This window comes from Zea mays, chromosome 5, assembly GCF_902167145.1.
Source record: "Zea mays cultivar B73 chromosome 5, Zm-B73-REFERENCE-NAM-5.0, whole genome shotgun sequence".
Lineage (NCBI taxonomy): Eukaryota > Viridiplantae > Streptophyta > Magnoliopsida > Poales > Poaceae > Zea > Zea mays.
In genome coordinates this window covers 52,422,985-52,442,018 of record NC_050100.1, presented here as the reverse complement: position 1 = coordinate 52,442,018, position 19,034 = coordinate 52,422,985, and the positions used below count along the sequence as shown (strand labels likewise).

At 45.8% G+C, this 19,034-nt stretch overlaps 1 long non-coding RNA gene across 1 annotated transcript; it reads right to left on the bottom strand.

The window, feature by feature from the left end:
* Nucleotides 1-9,055: 9,055 nt before the first annotated feature.
* LOC103626345 (uncharacterized) lies at nt 9,056-10,531 on the bottom strand. The gene is made up of 4 exons (XR_552889.2): nt 10,471-10,531; nt 10,314-10,372; nt 9,729-9,810; nt 9,056-9,126 (listed from the first exon to the last, which is right to left on the bottom strand). It is a non-coding gene; the product is annotated as an uncharacterized lncRNA (long non-coding RNA).
* Between the last annotated feature and the right edge of the window lie 8,503 nt (nt 10,532-19,034).

Here is a 19,034-nt window from a genome sequence, read left to right as displayed (position 1 = left end):
AGTGGTTGCTTCGGCAAAAAGGAGAAGTATTCTTTTATGTTTTGGAGTGTACAAAAAAAGAAAAGCTTCGGCAGAAAGAAGAAGTAGTCTTTTATGTTTTGTACAAAAAAGCAAAGCTTCCGCAGAAAGAAGAAGCAGTCTTTAATGCTTCGTTGTGTACGAAAAGAAGGGAAGGTGTTTTTCGCCTTCGGCTCAAAATATTGATTTCGTCCACATCAAAGCGTCTTAATAAAAGGGTAAGGATATATTACAAGGTATGTACAAAGTTCCTTGAGAACGGTTTAATTGTATTTACAACAAGTTGTTACAAATTTTCTAGCCTACTACTACTAATCTTCTTCAGGCTCCCGCTTCGGCGGCATATTCTTTAATCACCTTCAGCTTCGTCATCCTACATGAATCCAGGTATCCAGAGTAAAAATCAAGTATGAAGGAGAAGGTAAGTACAAAGTAGGATTTCTTACTGGTTCAAGATGACTTCGAGCTTCGTCTCCAGCCTTCTCCCGCCCGCCTTTTGTCCATATCATTTTTATAAATCTATTTGAGATACTTCGGGCGAGGTCAGGTATATCGTCCAGGATTGATGGAGACAGGGTGAAGTTGGGCCTGTTGACGATCTTTCCATGCTCGCAGCCAGCCTTCAGGAATGCTGCAGCAGTACCCCGAGAAGCTACCCAGGCACAGAAGTCACCGTGCCCAGCTATAACTTCGTCAAGTTCTTCAATTTCAGCTTCGATATGATCGAAGGCTTTTGGTAAATCTTCATCCGAAGGGGTAAATTTCCCGCTGCTGGCTCCAACTGAGTAAAAGATCTTCTTTAGTTGTTGGATACAATTGTTGCTAAAATTCAAACATTTATCCTGAAGGCTTGTTAATGATTTCTTCAAATTTGAGTTGGCTTGGACTTCGGCTTCAAGTTTAGAATTAAGCTCTAGCTTTTCTTGTTCAAACTGTTTTGATTGACCGATAAGCTTCGAATTCAATTCTGATATTTTAGCTTCGGTCTCTGCCAGCAAGCCTTCGGTTGATTGAAGTTCGAAGTCTTTCTTTTCAATGATGACTGATTGTTCTTTTATTTTGCTCTCCAAATTTCCAATTATAGCTTCGTGTTTTTTGTCCTCTAAATCCTGCTGCATCTTCAGAGCTTTGCTCAGTAGCATGCTCTGCACAAAAACAGTTTTCGTTAGTAACATTTTCATTATCCAAAGCAATAAGGAACAGAGAAAAGATTGTTTACCTTGAAATTGGAATAAAATAAGCTGCCGACGATATGCTGTCGTCGGTAGCGGCTGATATCTATCTCTAGCTTCGGAAAACCGATACTCTTTGACAGAGTACCGATGACCTTAGCTCCGGTTTGGTCTCGAATGCAGCCTAATTTTTCATCGTCCACACCTCCGAATAGAAGAGCTCCTGGCCTGTATCCGCAAGATTTGGCATAGTCTTTTAGCTCTTCTATTTCGTCCTCCGAAAGTTTTTGCCCAATTAAATTTTGAAATGTGTAGGCTTCGTCGTCCGAAGCGACTTCGGCTATTTCTTTCCCCTTCTCAGGCACTGCGGCCATGACTTTTTTAGCAGCAGCGGCAGCTTCTTCTGCAGCCATGTCTTCTAAAATTTTGTCGATATTTTCAATGGTAGTCTCTAAGTTCACATCTTCGGCTGAAGCGGCTTCGGTAGCCGCGACCTCCGAAGGTGCGACTTCGACGTTTGTTGTGTCTTCAGCAGCTGCTGTTTTCTGAATTGATGCTCTCGGTGGCGTCTTGTCAATAACTTCTGTTACGGCAATAATTCTTTGCCTTTTTGCTTTGGTTATCTTCGTTTTTTCCGGCTCCGCCACCTTTTGAAAAAGCTTCGTCAGTCGAGGCCCTAATGGACTTAGCTTCGTGGGCATGGGTTCAGTCATTACCTTTAGAATTTCCTCCACGTCGCTGGGTAGAAGGTGGTGTGGGGGTCCCCTCTCCTTCGGATAGTTTTCGCTTTGGAGTTGATATTTTTTCTCTTGACAATTTTCTTCTTTTTTGGTGGTTGTTCTTCATCCTTGTTTAAAGCTTCGGCCTCTCTTTTTCTTCTCTGGCCCTCAGCATCCTTTTTCAGCTGCGCATAGTCAGGATATTCGAAGCCCAGTGCATCAAGCACTCGGTTTAGCCTTCGCTTCGGACGGGTACCGAAGGTTGCTGTCATCAGTTAATCTTCTTTTTTCGAATAATTTCCAAGAATTTCATTACACATCACCTCAACTGTGTCCAGCCACTCTTGGCAGGGCTTCTTAAAATATTTCTTGAATTTGAAGTGGTAAGGAAGCCGGACAAGATCCCCTTCCTTCTTCTCCCCCTTTAACTTTGGCATTTCCCATTTTTTCAGAGTAGGGAAAACTTTGAATGCTAAGAATTCTTGAACCAGATCCCTGGTACCAATATGCTCTGCAATGATTCTGAATTCATCCATTGCCCGTTGAGTTTGACCCTCTGGTGTCATGTTGCAGTGGGGTCGGGTTTCTCCGAAAGTTAGCTCGAGTGGACTTTGCATAAGCTTCTCCTTGTCCTCATCAACCTTGACATAGAACCATTCTGATTTCTAGCCGAAGCAGATGGCAAGTGTGCGTACCAAATGAGTTTGTGGTATGATCTTATTTATACGCCCAGGGCGTTGAAAATTGAAAGACCCCGCTTGTCATTGAATGTTGCTATTCTAGCAAAGGGAAGGTGTTTTTTCGGACCTTCGGCTCAAGGCCTTCGTCCATATCGCAATCTGAATTTATTATTAACAAATTAATATTGCGAGGGGCTACTGTTGGGGGCCTTCGTCCTCCGAAGGTCCTCAAAAACATGATTTGACAATGTTTTCCAAGTGGATTATGTGAACAGGTACCTTCGGACTCAGAATTACGAACATGAAGTGCGGTCAGGACGAAGCCTGAACCAGACGAAGGACGGGCTGATTACCAAGCTCCACGAAGGATGGTGCACAGCCGAAGCTGTGCGCAGGGAAGCTTCGTCGCGATAGCAGAGAGGGGAACCGACTTAAAGATGAAAAGACTACGTGGGCCTTGTCAGATTTCCATAAGTCATTGACAAATGTAATGGACATAAATGTAATTTTATGTGGGCTGCGTCTCGCGTCTATAAATAGATGAACAGTACTCCCGTACTGTTCACGCTGACTTGGCATTTGCTTTTGCGTCACGCTTGTACTTTTTATCTTCTCTCAGGACCGAAGGTACATTTGTAATTTGAAATCATTTCTATTTTTCCATGTTAATAAAATAGAAATGATTCTATGATGATGCTTATATTATATTTCATGCTTTATATGAATCCTTCGTCATTACTTGTTATGTTTACGAAGGTATGCCTCTTATGACCTTCGTCCGAAACTCATTATTTCCCGAAGGGACATAATGCTTCGAAGGACGAAGGACTTTAACATTTAACACTTTTTATGTTGCCTTGTTCTTAACTCTTAGCATTTGAGAACAAGTCCCCAACAGTACCCCCAAAAAGTTTTCAGAAAAGCCCTAAACAGTCCACCTAAGATTTAGCACAAGGGGAAATTCAGTTTTTGCCTAAGTACAAAAACTAACCCTTGCACAAAGACTCCACATGTTCACCTTAATCCCCTTTTCAAAACCTTTCGACCCAATTGACAAAAGGGCGCCAAATTAACCCTAGAACACCCTGGAAAGAGATGACACCTACCCTAGGGCGCTAGACACGACTTGACACCCCTTTTGTCTCGGTTCGGGCTTAGCTGACACAGCAAACTTCTCCCCTCTCTATCTCCCTACCCCGACCATATCTCGACTTGGAACTCACAGCGAAAAGATAGGATTTGGAGCAGAGAAGCGACCGTACACAGTGACTTTGCCAAGATACGCACGCTATGGCGCTCTAATCGGCCGTTGAACCATGGCAGAAGCAAGCTTCCACGTGTTCGACGCGAGCTGGCATCCGGGGGCGCGCTCAGAGCACGCCCGTGCGCGAACCCCCGCGCGCCCGCGGCCGCCCGTGACCACGCCCGCGCCACGGCTATAAAGCCCGCTCCAGTGCTTGGCTGCCTTCCCCGTTACCCCCTCCGTACCTCGCCGGACTTGCCCGAGCCAGCCATTAACTCCGGCGACCTCCCCGCAACCCGCCAGTGCCGCCCGAGAGCAACCACCGTGGCCAGCCCCTCTCTCGTCCTCCTCTGTTCGATCCGAGCCCTCAGATAGCTTCCTGGTGAGGCCGTGAGACTTGCTCAAGCTTGACCCAGGGACCCTCGTCACCGGAATAGCCCAATCGTGCTCACCGGAGTTCAAGAACCCACCGGCGCACGTGGACCGGGTAAGCCCCTGCACCGTTTTCCAATTCGTTGCGCGCATGGCCTCTGTGTCACCCCGTGAAGCTCCTCGTGCACCCTAATTGAACTATACCGCCGTGGTTTGGCCGGAGCAGGAGCCGCCGACGACCCCGCCGCCTGTGCTCGTGGCCAGGGTAGCTCCGACCACCTCCGACACCGACCCGCACACCGGCGTGACCGTCGCAACCTCCCGGACGTCACTGACCACCCCGCCGGAGCTCTACTGCCGCCGGTAAGCCCCACCGCCGTAAACTATGCTGCGGGTACTGTTTAAGCCGGTCAGGGAGCGCGGGTTAGATTTCAGTTAAGTCCAGGGGGCTTTGCGCAATGTCAGTGACCCAAGCCAATAGTGGACCAAGGGCTGTTCTGTGAGAAAAGAAAAGGAAAAACCCCAGGGGCCTCAGCGTAAACCTGTTTTCTTTTCCATTTTCGAATTCCTTTTCTTTTTGTTATAACAGATAGCTAAATAAATGCATAACTTGAAGAATAATCATCCAAAAATGTTCGAACCAATTTTGCTAGATTCTGGAATTTATGAACTATCAGATAAAAATAATAGAACCCATGGCTTCTGTATTCCTTTCTGAAGTTTTGAATTAAATAAGAAAACCACTCAAAACTCAATATTAGAAGGAAAAATAGGAATATTGTTTGACCAGGGTTAGAAAAATTTTGAGAAGCTTATATCTACCTACTAGACCAAGTAAAAATGTTAAACCTCTCTGTATACTCCATTTAAGTTAGTTTTACCCCTTATTCTATAATATGCTTAAGGATAAGGAAAATAGAAAATGTAATTTAATTAATGAACCAGAGAGTACCTCTATTTTTGTTAGGTTACTTATTCAATATAGTTCACTGGAAAAATATATCATACCCTGTTTTAGTGTAAAATAAGTAAGATCTCTTTTGTTTTAATAAAACAAGTGAAACTTAGAAAAACTCTACAAAAATAACCCCAAGGTAAAAGCACCCCCACCCTTGGGATAACTATTGTTTTATTAGAGAGAACTTAGGAAAAATATGAAATCTGCTGTTTGACATTTTTCAAATAATAATGTAGTAGAAAGTGCCTTTTTGACATTAAACTTAAGAAAATCATAACTAAATAACCACCCCTTAGTTTTCTGTGATTTTTAGCACAGAGACCTGTTATTACTATGGGATGCCAGCAAAAATAACCTTTAGGACAGAACCTACCTCTAACTATGAGGTGTAGTGTAAAGTGGCCCATTTTGCCTAACTGTTGTTATTTTTGTTTAAAGCCTAGCTTTTATACTTTAAGCCTCAAATTCTTAAAACAAGCTAGAATAGCCAGTGACAACCCACTGTAATTTTTACAGAATTTTTGGAAATTATCAAAACCCTGTTGTAGTTCAAACCTACACTAAAAACCCTAAATGGAAATTAAGGAAAGAAAAATGAAAGATGTGAATTAATGTTATCCTAAACCTTTGTAATCTGTCCACTAAAATGTATCAAGGTAATACCAATCCACTATGTTATCCTCACTGAAAACCCAAGCCTAAGGAGTATTGAACCTAACCCACTGGAAGCCCCGCATGACTAAGAAACCCTAAGTTACTTCTTAACTTAGTTCTCTTCCGCATAATATTATTAAATCCTACATAATCATGACATACATGTTCATTGCATTCGATAGACTGTAATCTTGCTGACGGAGAGTACATCCTCGTGCCGGAGCAAGGAGCTGCTCAGGAGGTAGCCCCAGATCCAGCACCCGAGCCTACACCAGAGGACCTGCCTGCCACTGCTTTGGAAGGCAAGCCCCGGTTTTATGCATAACCTGTTATTTATACTACTTTACTTCACTTAATGATTGTAGGATTGATTGTGCACTTAGGTGTAGGAATTGTTTGAAACCCTAGTTGCATGATCTCAGGAATCCTTTTGAGATGAATACTAGTATGATAGGTCGAGTAGTTGCTTTAGTAAATTAGGATCTCGGTAGAAGACGAGTGATTTTTCTAGCACTCGCGCGAGATCAGGAAATTGATTGTACCCACTTTCACATTATCATGATACTAGTTGGTGGACAACAATCCATGGGGATTGGTTGTTTACGAGATGGAAAATGGAATAAGGATTAACGTGCGGATACCTGTGTCAAGCGTTTGAACGTACTAAACACATACCGAGAAATATGGTAAATCGGTAAGCCTAGTACCTGATTGAACCTGGCAGTAGACTTTGCCCCTCACGCGACCTGAGACGAGGTCTCCCATTCCGGTTATGGTGGGTACAAGTGCGGTCACTGCACGACGGCCAGTCGGGGTCAGTGAGGCATTGTACGCCAAGGCGGTGAGCCCTGATCTGCTGACGGGGAATCGATGGGGACGGTTGATATGTGTGGGGACGGAGTGCCCCTGCATGTCGTGTGTTTAGGTTTACCTTGCAAGGATAAAAACTCGATTCGAATCGTCTGCTTCTCGCAGCTAATGAGACTGCTTGATCCATTGTACTGCATTGAGTAATAAGTGGAAGTATGATGAGTTGAGATAAGATGTTGATTGTTAATAATGCTTGCTACCATGTATGAGTAGATAGTCTACTTTTAGCCTTAAGAGAGTCACACTTAACTTTGACTAAGTTAAAACTTTGATTTAGAAACTCAGCTAGTGCTTTTGGCAACCAAACCCCACAGCCAAACGGCTGCATGTCTAGAGGTAGAGGAGTAGACTCCTCACACCGGGTAAGTCTAGCTGAGTATTAGTATACTCAGCCTTGCTTGTGGCATAATTTTTACAGGTTCTCTGGAGGAGATGGTTGCTGGGATAACTTGGCCGTCCACCTTGCCACCGGGTTGGACTGTTGAGTGGGACCCTGCCTCGGCTGAGGAGGAGCATGAGGAGTGATGGGACAGGCTTCCCCATCTCTCTGTTTAATCACCGTTAGTTTTATTCCGCTGCACTTCGAACAATGATGGTTACTTTTGCAAAAACTCCGATGATGATGATGGTGATGTAATAATTTAACATTGTGACATGTATGGTTTTCACTACAGGAAACTGGTTAAAAAACGTGGGTGAAAAACCGTCGAACTTAATGTAATAAGCCGTCGAACTTACCGTAAGAACGTGGGTTTACCGACGAATATAGCCGACGGCGATTTTTGGACGAACTTAGAGAAGTAAGTTCGACGGCCCCGTCGAACTTAACATTAAGAACGTGGGTACCGTCGAACTTAACATTAAGAACGTGGGTACCGTCGAACTTAACATTAAGAACGTGCGTTTTTAAGTTCGACGGGGGCCGTCGAATTTGTTCCCATAAGTTCGACGGTACCCACGTTCTTATTGTTAAGTTCGACGGGGCCACGTGGCCGTCGAACTTATTTGGCCTCCGTGGGTCTGCGTGGGCTGCGCATTAAGTTCGACGGTACCCACGAACTTAACGTTAAGAACGTGGGTACCCACGTTCTTAACCCTTTTCCAGAAAAAAATAAAAATTACAGAAATGAAAAATTAGACAAACATAATATCACATGCAACATAGAATATCACATACAATACAGATTTCAAACACATGGATATATGTTCATATCACAAATTCACAGTCCAAATACATAAGTTCACAAGAATTGGAGATTGTACCAGTAGTAATACAACACACAGGAATTGAAGATGCATGGGTCCATCAATCCCTCAAGACTCTGTTCCTAGCTAGACAGTATCCACCTATCACTAAGAGAAACATGTCAAGAATGGACACCCTAGCTCTAGGTGATGTCTGACTTCCAAAGACGACGTCCTTCATTCACTCCAGAGCTCGCCTGTTTTGATGCTCCAGATGCGAGCTGTGCAGTCCTCCCCACCTGGCAACAAATGAACATGTTTTCTGAAATGAGGATTTCATGCCCTCCCTTGAAATAATCTTGCTAACTTCACATATATGAACCAACTAGCACACAGACAATTCTGTAAATCAAAACTCAACCTATACAATTTGTAATTCAATGTTAATCTATACTCCTTGGTGCGGCATTTAGGCTATCAAGTAAGAACGCAAACAAACTACTGTGTAAGTTTTTACTGGTCAATAACCACTTCAAAGAGCATCCCCTAGCGCTAAATGCTAAAAGAAAAGAACATTCATTTATTTGCATATAGCCAAATACACAGCTAAAATGAACATTTATTTATTTGGTCTTCAACCCTAGCAATTTTTACATATTTTTGTGAAGAAAAAAGCTTACCACCAAACACGAGCAGCACTGAACAACCCCTTTTCATCATAAACTACTATCCCGTCTTTGTTGTAGACGCCAAGAGCAGATACAGCAGCTGAAAATGCCTTTTCAGATGGCAGCATGTGTGGTAACTGAACAAGGAAAAAATATATAACCAATGGATGTCAAATTTAATTGCAGATTCTTACCAAAGAGAGAAAAAGCAACTAGTTATATCAGACAGTATTAGTATCATCAACAAGCATGATTAGTGTATGAGAATAACTGTTTGTACACTATTTCATGAGAATGCTAAATTTGACCTAGGTATGAGAAGATCTAAAGGTATTTTGGTGACCAGATTAGTGTTGTGTCAAAAAATAATATTACAACTGAAAGTGCGTAAAGAAAACACTTCCTGAACTGGGAGGAAGCATCCAACAAAACATGATAAAACCTGGCTAATGGATGCTATAATCGAGCACTAACAAGATACTTGTAAGTTATAACCAATATAGGTGAAATATTATGATATTACCTTCTTGCTCAAACCGTTTACGGAGCTCATCTCGAGGCAATAGCTTTTGTGAGCTGTCAAGAACCTGAAGAAAGGCAAGTACAAATAAGCAATAATAAATAATACTTCTAGAGATACAAAACCATCTGTGGCAATACTCAGTATGGACAAAAATTCTTGGGGCCTCCCTGCTGTATTTACGGTAAAAAACATGGACAAAATCAGATGGTGACATATAAACTTCTAGATAGAACATCCAATTCTCCATCCTATCATGGTACATGAAGTACCGCAGTATAAGGAAGAATTGCCCTCATTACAAGTGCATTTACCAACAACAAGATCTCTTAGTACGGCAACATTCTTCTATCATCCCATCAACCAAAACCTAGCATACCATTAACTCGTGTACAACTTGGATTGACAACTGATGTATCCAAAAAAACTCAGACATACAGGGTAAGACAATATCTACTACACAACATTTAGATTTTTTACCACATCAAAATGGAAGGATGGATGAAAAAAATATGGCACTAAAAGTGCATAGTATCATATGTTGAAATTTGACATCCAACTATGAACTTTATCAGATAAGTATCCATTACCATCCACCACAAACATGGGAAGAAACATCCAAATGCAAAAAAGAACTGATAGAAGTATGGAAAAGTAGAGAGTTTTCACCTGAGGAAACGGAACACATTTGCTCCCAGGCACATGCCCACTTCTAATCCCCTTTCGTGGCTCAGGAACTACACCATCAAATCTGAATAAAAGTTTCAAATCAGTTAATCTGAAAATACAAGACAGTTGCGCAAAATAACAAGTACAAAACTTGGACTGCCAAAACATATCTATATATTATTGTACTATTAGTGTCACAAAGTGTGTGCTGGTAAAATCAAAAGATACTTAAATACAAAAAAAGCTTAGGTGACCAAAATATCTAAAACATAAGTTATATCAGTATTTGTCCTGAATGCAAACCACTTAGGGCTAGTTCGCTTACAGTATGCACTGAGCGGCTGCACGCTGAGGAATTATTTCATTAGAACGACTTAAAAAATTGTTGTGCCTCTCAAAAGAAAAGAGAGAAGAACATACTTTCAAGCAGTCATAGAAACTACCAAATGCATGTAGCCTTCAGAAAACCACCATCAATATTAAGCAGAATCTTACAGATACATGCAGAGGCAGTATATAGTATATACTGCATGCATGTACGATGTACTTATAGACTTCATCATAATTAAAATATGAGTAACATACCTAGGTTTTGATCGAGCATCTATAAGTTGATGTGTCTAGGTCTTGATGTTCTCTTTCACCTGAGAAAATCATCTATTAGTTGCTACGAAATATGCAGAAAGAATCCAGTGAGTCATGAAGAAAACAACAAGCAGGTTTGGGACACTTAAGCACTGACCTGATCAAGACTCCAAAGAAGATGAGGCTGCAACTTTGCTTCAAATGTGGTTGGACCAACCTCGAGAAACATATTAAGATTATGTATAGTTGATATTAAACCATGGTTACAACTACTGAACCTGCTACAAATCACAAACTTAAACAATGAGTTTCTAATGGCGAAACAGGAACATCATTGATTACCAGCAGCAGCCATGCCTGAAGCAGCACCTAGCGCTTCCAGTAAACCAATTAGCATGAACTGTGGCTTCGGAAGCGCTAACATTTCTCTAGTGACAATCCCAGCACGAAATCTTATGAAGAGAATTGAGAAATACACTAGGACATACCTGCAAACAATATGAAGTAGTTCAGTACTAGTACGTAGCAGTTTGCGCAAAGGAAATACACAAGGACTCTACTGATACAGAATTTGATCTAATCATCACACCTCATAAGCCCCAGGAAAACTTTACTTTGACAAGCGAGAACCAGCAACGTACGTCTAATAAATTTAACTAATACAGAAAACTACAATTGCACACAGTTACTATAGTACTATCTATTAGCACAAAAAATGCTTAACAGCCTATCACCCTCACACACGTTGCAGGCGCACTGGAAAAGCAATCATGTTTTAGGAAACATATTTTAGGCTGGATTAGCAGAATTTCATATGTGATCATGTCTGACAAGGTTATGCAGTATGTTTCAACTAAAACAACTGCAGAAATTTGCACATCTCAACTTCTACACATCAATCAGCATTGGTAGTGTGACGTTGAACAATAAATATGGAGAATGGGGAGATAATGACCATTACCTCCATTTTAGAACTACCTCAACAACTCTCTATCTTGACATAAATTCCCTCAACTTCATCAACTTGTCATTAAGTGTTGCCATGGTCACTACCAGAAGACCACGGCCTCAACATTGTCTGAATTGTGCAATACACACTGCATTGATCCCCACTGTCTGAACTGTGTGCCCCATCACCATTCTCTTGGCCCCAGGGATCATCCCAAGCACCCCCTCCAGCCTCTTGCAGTCACAATCGAAGCCGTCGGAGAACCTCCTTAGCCAGACCACAGCGTCCCGGCCTCACACATACTCGGGCGCCCTGGCATTGTCGCCACCCTCGCCGCGGATCCACAATCGAAATCCGAAGGTAATTTATAGTTTTTTTTGTTTTTCTTTTTGGTTGTAGCAGTATAGTCCTTCCCACAGAACTGAAGACTGGAAACTGGTTATAGAACGTGATCAAGATATGGAACACGTAACTGTAAGAGCACTTATACAGATTTAGAGTCACCTTTTCGAACAGTTGCCCATAAATACTGGTTAAAGAACTTGACAACCTGCAATGTCCTAACAAATGTAAGAGCACTTATACAGAACACGCCGTCAGCTTTGCCTGATCAAGATATGGAACAAAATCTAAACCACTACAAAGGAGTTCAATCAAAAAGATTTAGAGTCACCTTTTCGAACAGTTGCCCACAAATCTCAATATGTGCAGCGTCCACAGTTTCTTGAGGGATGCAAAGACGCACTTGGAATGCCATCAGAGCTTCCACTTCCTCCTTGCTTAGCTCTCCATCAGCTACAAACTGCTGAAGCTTCTGTCTGTAAATTTCTGAAGTTTGAAGAGGAATTAGTAAGCATGATGTTCTGAATACAAACAGAATACTGGCAAGGCCATATTTTTTTGAATTAAAATCTAACACCATAACTCAGAATGGCCCTAGTTTGAATGGTATTAATATACTTATACATACAATTCGTAGTTTTATTATTATGAAAATAGATGCAAGCTTCTTCTGGTCAAAACATTTGTAGAATACTTTTTTGTTGGTAAATTTCATCCGTGATCATAGGCAATACGCTCAATATGAACCAAACACAAGTTACCTTTCCAAAACATATATAATACCTCCTGCAGTCAAGGTATAGTTTTGACAATATAGCAGTCTAAAATAACAATGCAGCAGTATCAGCATGACAGCACAAAGATTAGTGTATAGATGTCTTGTATAACATATTGTCACTGAGCAAAACCCCTTATTTACCACAACAGATAGCAACGCTGTGGAATTAATGTTGCAGTCAAGCTAAAATTTTCTGATGGGGCCTATTCCAAATTGCGAGATATTCAATTTATTTACGGCTAAGCTCAATTGACTAGCTTGTGTGCACTTCTCCTCTCTTGGTTGCCTGTTGCATGCTGCCTTTTCTACCGGTCACCTATACATGTTTGATTTCATTTTCTGTAACTCCTTTTCTATTCATTCTTTTTTAAATAAAATGAACAGTAGGGGCCTCCCCTACTGTATTTCTCCTAAAAAAAGAACTAGAAGCAGGTTATGTTAATTTGTCCCCACACAAAACAAGCACCATCAGTAAACTAGAAATTAAATCACCTTCTTATCATCCACAATTCCATCTGAAAGTACTTCTGTAGCATAGGCCTTATAGAGTATCTTGAGATCATCAGCTCTCCTATCGTGATCATCCTCTCCAGCTATGCATGACAAGCACAAAAAAAATCTTAAGCAAGGCCGAGCTCACTATAAAGTATGATTGCAAAAGGTTTAACTGTTTTACCTAATGAAATAGGGCCAAGACCACGAGCAAAATTATCAGCTTCAGGGTGTTTGCTTAATGTTGTAAGCAAACTATTAAATTTAATTACAATATTCACTTCTTCCACAGCCTGAGTTAGACTATCCCTGCAATCACATGGTTCAGAGGTAAGATAAGTCCACCAATGCTCTGAAATGGTAAGTCTGTATTTATAGGCATGCCAACATTCAGAGGATTGACCAAACTACATACTTCATACAGTGGACGGCTGACTCCACAATGTTACCGGATATATTGGCAAACACAAAAACTACGAGCTATAGCAGAGCAACCATCCATAGATATGTCATCAAACGAAGGTATTTCCATAGGAGAATTAAGGCTAGGTGACGTCTAGAAGCACTTCCTATGGACAATAGCTGGACCAGACTCCTCATACTCAGCCCTTGAGATCCACATCTACACAGGGAAAACAAGAACTTATGTCAGAACTTCACAAAATAGACTCAGATAGTAGATACAGAATAGCCGTCGGAAAACTTGGTGTTACCTGCTGAAATGTGCTCAGGGATGCAAGGATTGGTCATCCGATCCAGACACTGTACTTCCTCTCTAGTGGAGCGACGACCTTGATCTTCATGCTGCTTGGCGTGAGCGTGGTGATCTCCAATACATGCAAACGATTTGTGCAATAGCACAAGGAATGACACCAGTCCCTGAAGATTTAGTCAAACACATAGTCAGTTATTGAAAACAACACAGTGATTTCCTGACAACTGAAAACAGTTGCGGCGGCTGATGCTGCTTAATTTCTACAGGTTTTACTGAGTAGTGCTGCTGCAGCTAGCACTTCCTATCGCGGCCAGTTATGATTCCTCACAACTGATGATCTGAAATGTCATTTTCTTATCAGAAGGCATTCGATGCATCTGACACTCGATAGCTCAAGAAGTCCAGCACATGAGCACAAGCACATCAATGTCCAATGCACAAACCTCATGACCCTTCCCCTTTTTGGTGGAAAGAATTCCATCTCCAGGATTTGTGGACATGAGTCATATAATATTTTCAAACATTTAAGAAATCTTGAATCAGCATTTGGTTATAAGCCTAACCTGCTCTGCAAAAGAACCAAAATTTGCCAAAAAAAAATTATAGCCAGATGGAACTACAAAAACAATAAGAACAATAAGGCCATAGTTTCGGAAGTTCCAAATCAGGACCAATACATTTTCGTGGTCATTAAACAACTAGATCCAAAAGTTCCTTTCTAAATTCTAATCACAAGGATCTCTGCAGTGTTCACGTGCACAGATGAACTATACGTCCATTACCAGAAACTTATTATATCGAAAATTTACAAGGTGAGGAGATCTAGTGCAATACTACTAGCCACCTTGAAATAAACACAGGATCAAAGCATCCACAGGTCACCAAGGAAGTCTCAGCAACTTTGGCGAACCTTACTCCTACTACGGATCCAACACTTAATAGAACCAGCGAACCCCACTGCATGACTGCAACCTATCACCCAGCCTCCAGTATCTAGTCCTCTAAACATCCTCGGCAGCAACAAGAAACAGCAACACTAAAGAAATTTGGGAGGAGCCCTCGATTCGCTCACCTGTGACGGGGAGGAGGAGGTTGCGGCGGCGGCACGAAGTGTACCAGGCAAAGTACGGGAGGTTGCGGTGGGCGCGGTGGGCGGCGTGGGTGGGCAGCGCGGGTGCTGCTGGCGGTGGGCTGGAGGCGGGCGCGGTGGGCGGCATGGGTGGGCGGCGACCTGGGTGGCACAGTGCTGCGCGCGGGCGGAAAAGAAAGCTGGTGAAAAGAGACTCGCGGCGCGGGATGGGATTTAGGTTTTTTTGGCTTAAGTTCGACGGTTTCGAGTTGGCCCACGAACTTAATTTAAGAACGTGGGTACCCACGTTCCTAATAGGCTAAGTTCGACGGTTTTGGCTAGGACCCACGATCTTAATTTAAGAACATGGGTACCCATGTTCTTAAAAAAACCCATGAACTTAACTGATATAAGAACGTCGGTACCCACGTTCTTAACAAAACCCACGAACATTTATCAGTTTCTTGTAGTGTTTATGCTTTATTGTATTTGCTCTGTGACTCACCTTCGAGTGAGATTGTGGTACTTGATCCTGTCAGTGGCCGTGACGGACTAGATCCGAGGGATTGACGGGTTATTCCCATTTAAGTGTGGTCTAGCCTCTAAGGCGGGACTTGGGCACTTAAGTTGGAATAATTCGGGCAGTTCCGCCACAGTAGACCTCGCCTTGACTGTTGGCCAGCTTGTACGTTCCGGGCTTCAGAACTTTGGCGATGACGAATGGCCCCTCCCAGGGGGGCGTGAGCTTGTGCCTCCCTCGGGCGTCTTGCCGCAGCCGAAGCACCAGGTCGCCCACCTAGAGGTCTCGGGGTTGGACCCTTCGGGCGTGGTAGCGCCGCAGGGACTGCTGATACCGCGCCGAGTGTAGTAAGGCCTTGTCCCGAGCCTCTTCCAGCTGGTCCAGCGAGTCTTCTCGGCTGGCTTGGTTGCTTTGATCGTCGTAGGCCCTCGTCCTCGGGGAGCCGTATTCCATGTTGGTGGGCAAGACGGCCTCGGCCCCGTAGACCAGGAAGAACGGCGTGAAACCCGTGGCCCGGCTTAGCGTCGTCCTTAGGCTCCAGACCACCGAGGGGAGTTCCTTCATCCATCGCTTGCCGAACTTGTTGAGGTCGTTGTAAATCCGAGGCTTGAGCCCTTGTAGAATCATGCCGTTGGCACGCTCTACTTGCCCATTCGACATGGGATGAGCTACGGTGGCCCAGTCCACCCGGATGTGGTGATCCTCGCAGAAGTCCAAGAATTTTCTACTGGTGAACTGGGTGCCGTTGTCGGTGATGATGGAGTTCGGGACCCCGAAGCGATGGATGATGTTGGTGAAGAACGTCACCGCCTGCTCGGACCTGATGCTGTTCAGAGGTCGGACCTCGACCCACTTGGAGAATTTGTCGACGGCGACCAGCAGGTGCATGTAGCCCCCGGGCGCCTTCTGCAAAGGGCCGACGAGGTCCAGACCCCACACAGCGAAGGGCCAGGTGATGGGTATCGTCTGCAGAGCCTGAGCGGGCAGGTGGGTCTGCTTCGCATAGAATTGGCACCCTTCGCAGGTGCGGACAATTCTAGTGGCGTCGGCCACCGCCGTTGGCCAGTAGAAGCCTTGCCGGAAAGCATTCCCGACGAGGGCTCGGGGCGCTGCGTGATGGCCGCAAGCCCCCGAGTGTATCTCTTGCAGGAGTTCCTGACCTTCGGCGATGGAGATGCATCGCTGGAGGATGCCCGAGGGACTGCGGTGGTAGAGCTCCTTCTCATCGCCCAGCAGGACGAACGACTTGGCGCGTCGCGCTATCCGCCGAGCCTCGGCTCGGTCGAGGGGCAGCTCTCCTTGGCGGAGATATTGCAGATACGGGGTCTGCCAATTTCGATCAGGCGTGGCCCCGCTTCGCTCCTCCTCGATGCGCAATGCCTCGCCCTCGGAGACCGAGGGTACCTCGGGTTGAGCTGAGGGTGCCTCGGGCCGTGCCGAGGGTGCCTCGGGCTCGGGAGGGCCGTCGATCTTGACGGAGGGCTGATGCAGATCCCGGGAGAAGACGTCCGGGGGAACCGTTGTTCGCCCCGAGGCTATTTTTGCCAGCTCGTCCGCAGTCTCGTTGTAGCGCCGAGCGATGTGGTTAAACTCGAGCCCGTAGAACCTGTCTTCCAGGCGCCGAACCTCATCGCAGTAGGCCTCTCTCTTTGAGTCGCGGCAGTGGGAGTTCTTCATGACTTGGTCGATGACGAGCTGCGAGTCACCGCGAGCGTCGAGGCATCGGACCCCTAGCTCGATGGCGATTCACAATCCGTTGATCAGAGCTTCGTACTCAGCCACATTGTTGGACGCCGGGAAATGGAGGCGTATCACATAGCGTAGGTGTTTTCCGAGGGGTGAGACAAAGAGTAGGCCCGCGCCGGCTCCCGTCTTCATCAACGACCCGTCGAAAAACATGGTCCAGAGCTCCGGTTGGATCGGAGCCGTCGGTAGCTGGGTGTCGACCCATTCGGCTACGAAGTCCGCCAAGACCTGGGACTTGATGGCCTTCCGAGGCGCGAACGAGATGGCCTCGCCCATGATTTCCACCGCCCACTTCGCAATCCTGCCCGAGGCCTCTCGGCACTGGATGATCTCCCCCAGGGGGAAGGATGACACCACAGTTACCGGGTGAGACTCGAAGTAGTGTCGCAACTTCCGCCTCGTCAGGATCACTGCATACAGCAGCTTCTGAACCTGTGGGTAGCGGATCTTGGTTTCGGACAGTACCTCGCTGACGAAGTAAACCGGCCTCTGAACGGGCAATGCATGCCCCTCTTCTTGCCTCTCGACCACAATCGCGGCGCTAACCACCTGAGTGGTCGCGGCGACGTAGACCAAGAGGGCTTCTCCATCGGCTGGGGGCACCAAGATAGGCGCCTTGGTGAGGAGCGCCTTCAGGTCCTCGAGAGCTTCCTCGGCCTCAGGGGTCCAAGTGAAGCACTCGGCCTTCCTTAAGAGGCGGTACAGAGGCAGGCCTCTTTCGCCGAGGCGTGAGATGAAACGGCTCAGGGCCGCGAGACATCCCATGACCCTCTATACACCTTTTAAGTCCTTGATGGGCCCCATGTTGGTTATGGCTACGATCTTCTCCGGGTTGGCTTCGATGCCCCGCTCGGAGATGATGAACCCCAAGAGCATGCCTCGGGGCACCACGAAGACACGCTTCTCGGGATTGAGCTTGACGCCTTTTGCCTTGAGACACCGGAATGTCACTTCAAGGTCGGAGAGGAGGTCAGAAGCTTTCCTTGTCTTGACTACGATGTCATCGACGTAGGCCTCGACCGTGCGACTGATGTGTTCACCGAACACATGGTTCATGCACCGCTGGTACGTCGCACCCGCGTTCCTCAAACCGAACGGCATGGTGACATAGCAGTACATGCCGAAGGGCGTGATGAAAGAAGTCGTGAGCTGGTCGGACTCTTTCATCCTGATTTGATGATACCCCGAGTAGGCATCGAGGAAAGACAGGGTTTCGCACCCAGCAGTGGAATCCACGATTTGATCGATGCGAGGCAGAGGGTAGGGAACCTTCGGACATGCTTTGTTGAGACCAGTGTAGTCTACACACATCCGCCATTTCCCCCCTTTCTTTCTCACAAGCACCGGGTTGGCGAGCCATTCGGGATGGAATACCTCTTTGATGAACCCGGCTGCCATTAGCTTGTGGATCTCCTCGCCTATCGCTCTGCGCTTCTCCTCGTCGAATCGGCGCAGAGGCTGCTTGACCGGTTGGGCTCCGGCCCGAATATCCAGCGAGTGCTCGGCGACATCCCTCGGTATGCCGGGCATGTCCGAGGGACTCCACGCGAAGACGTCGGCGTTCGCGTGGAGAAAGTCGACGAGCACTGCTTCCTATTTGGGCTCGAGCCCGGAACCGATCCGGATCTGCTTGGAGGCTTCGCCACTGGGGTCGAGGGGGACGGTCTTAGCCGTCTCCACTGGCTCGAAGTTGCCGGCATGGCGCTTCACGTCTGGCACCTCTTTGGAGAGGCTCTCCAGGTCGGCGATGAGGGCCTCGGACTCGGCGAGGGCCTCGGCGTACTCCACGCACTCCACGTCGCATTCGAACGCGTGTTTGTACGTGGGGCCGACGGTGATGACCCCGTTGGGGCCCGACATCTTGAGCTTCAGGTAGGTGTAGTTGGGGACGGCCATGAACTTCGCGTAGCATGGCCTCCCCAGCACCGCGTGGTAGATTCCTCGGAACCCGACCACCTCGAACGTCAGAGTCTCCCTTCGGAAGTTGGAGGGTGTTCCGAAACAGACAGGGAGGTCGAGTCGTCCGAGGGGCTGGACGCGCTTCCCGGGAATGATCCCGTGGAAGGGCGCAGCGCCTGCTCGGACGGAGGACAGATCGACGCGCAGGAGC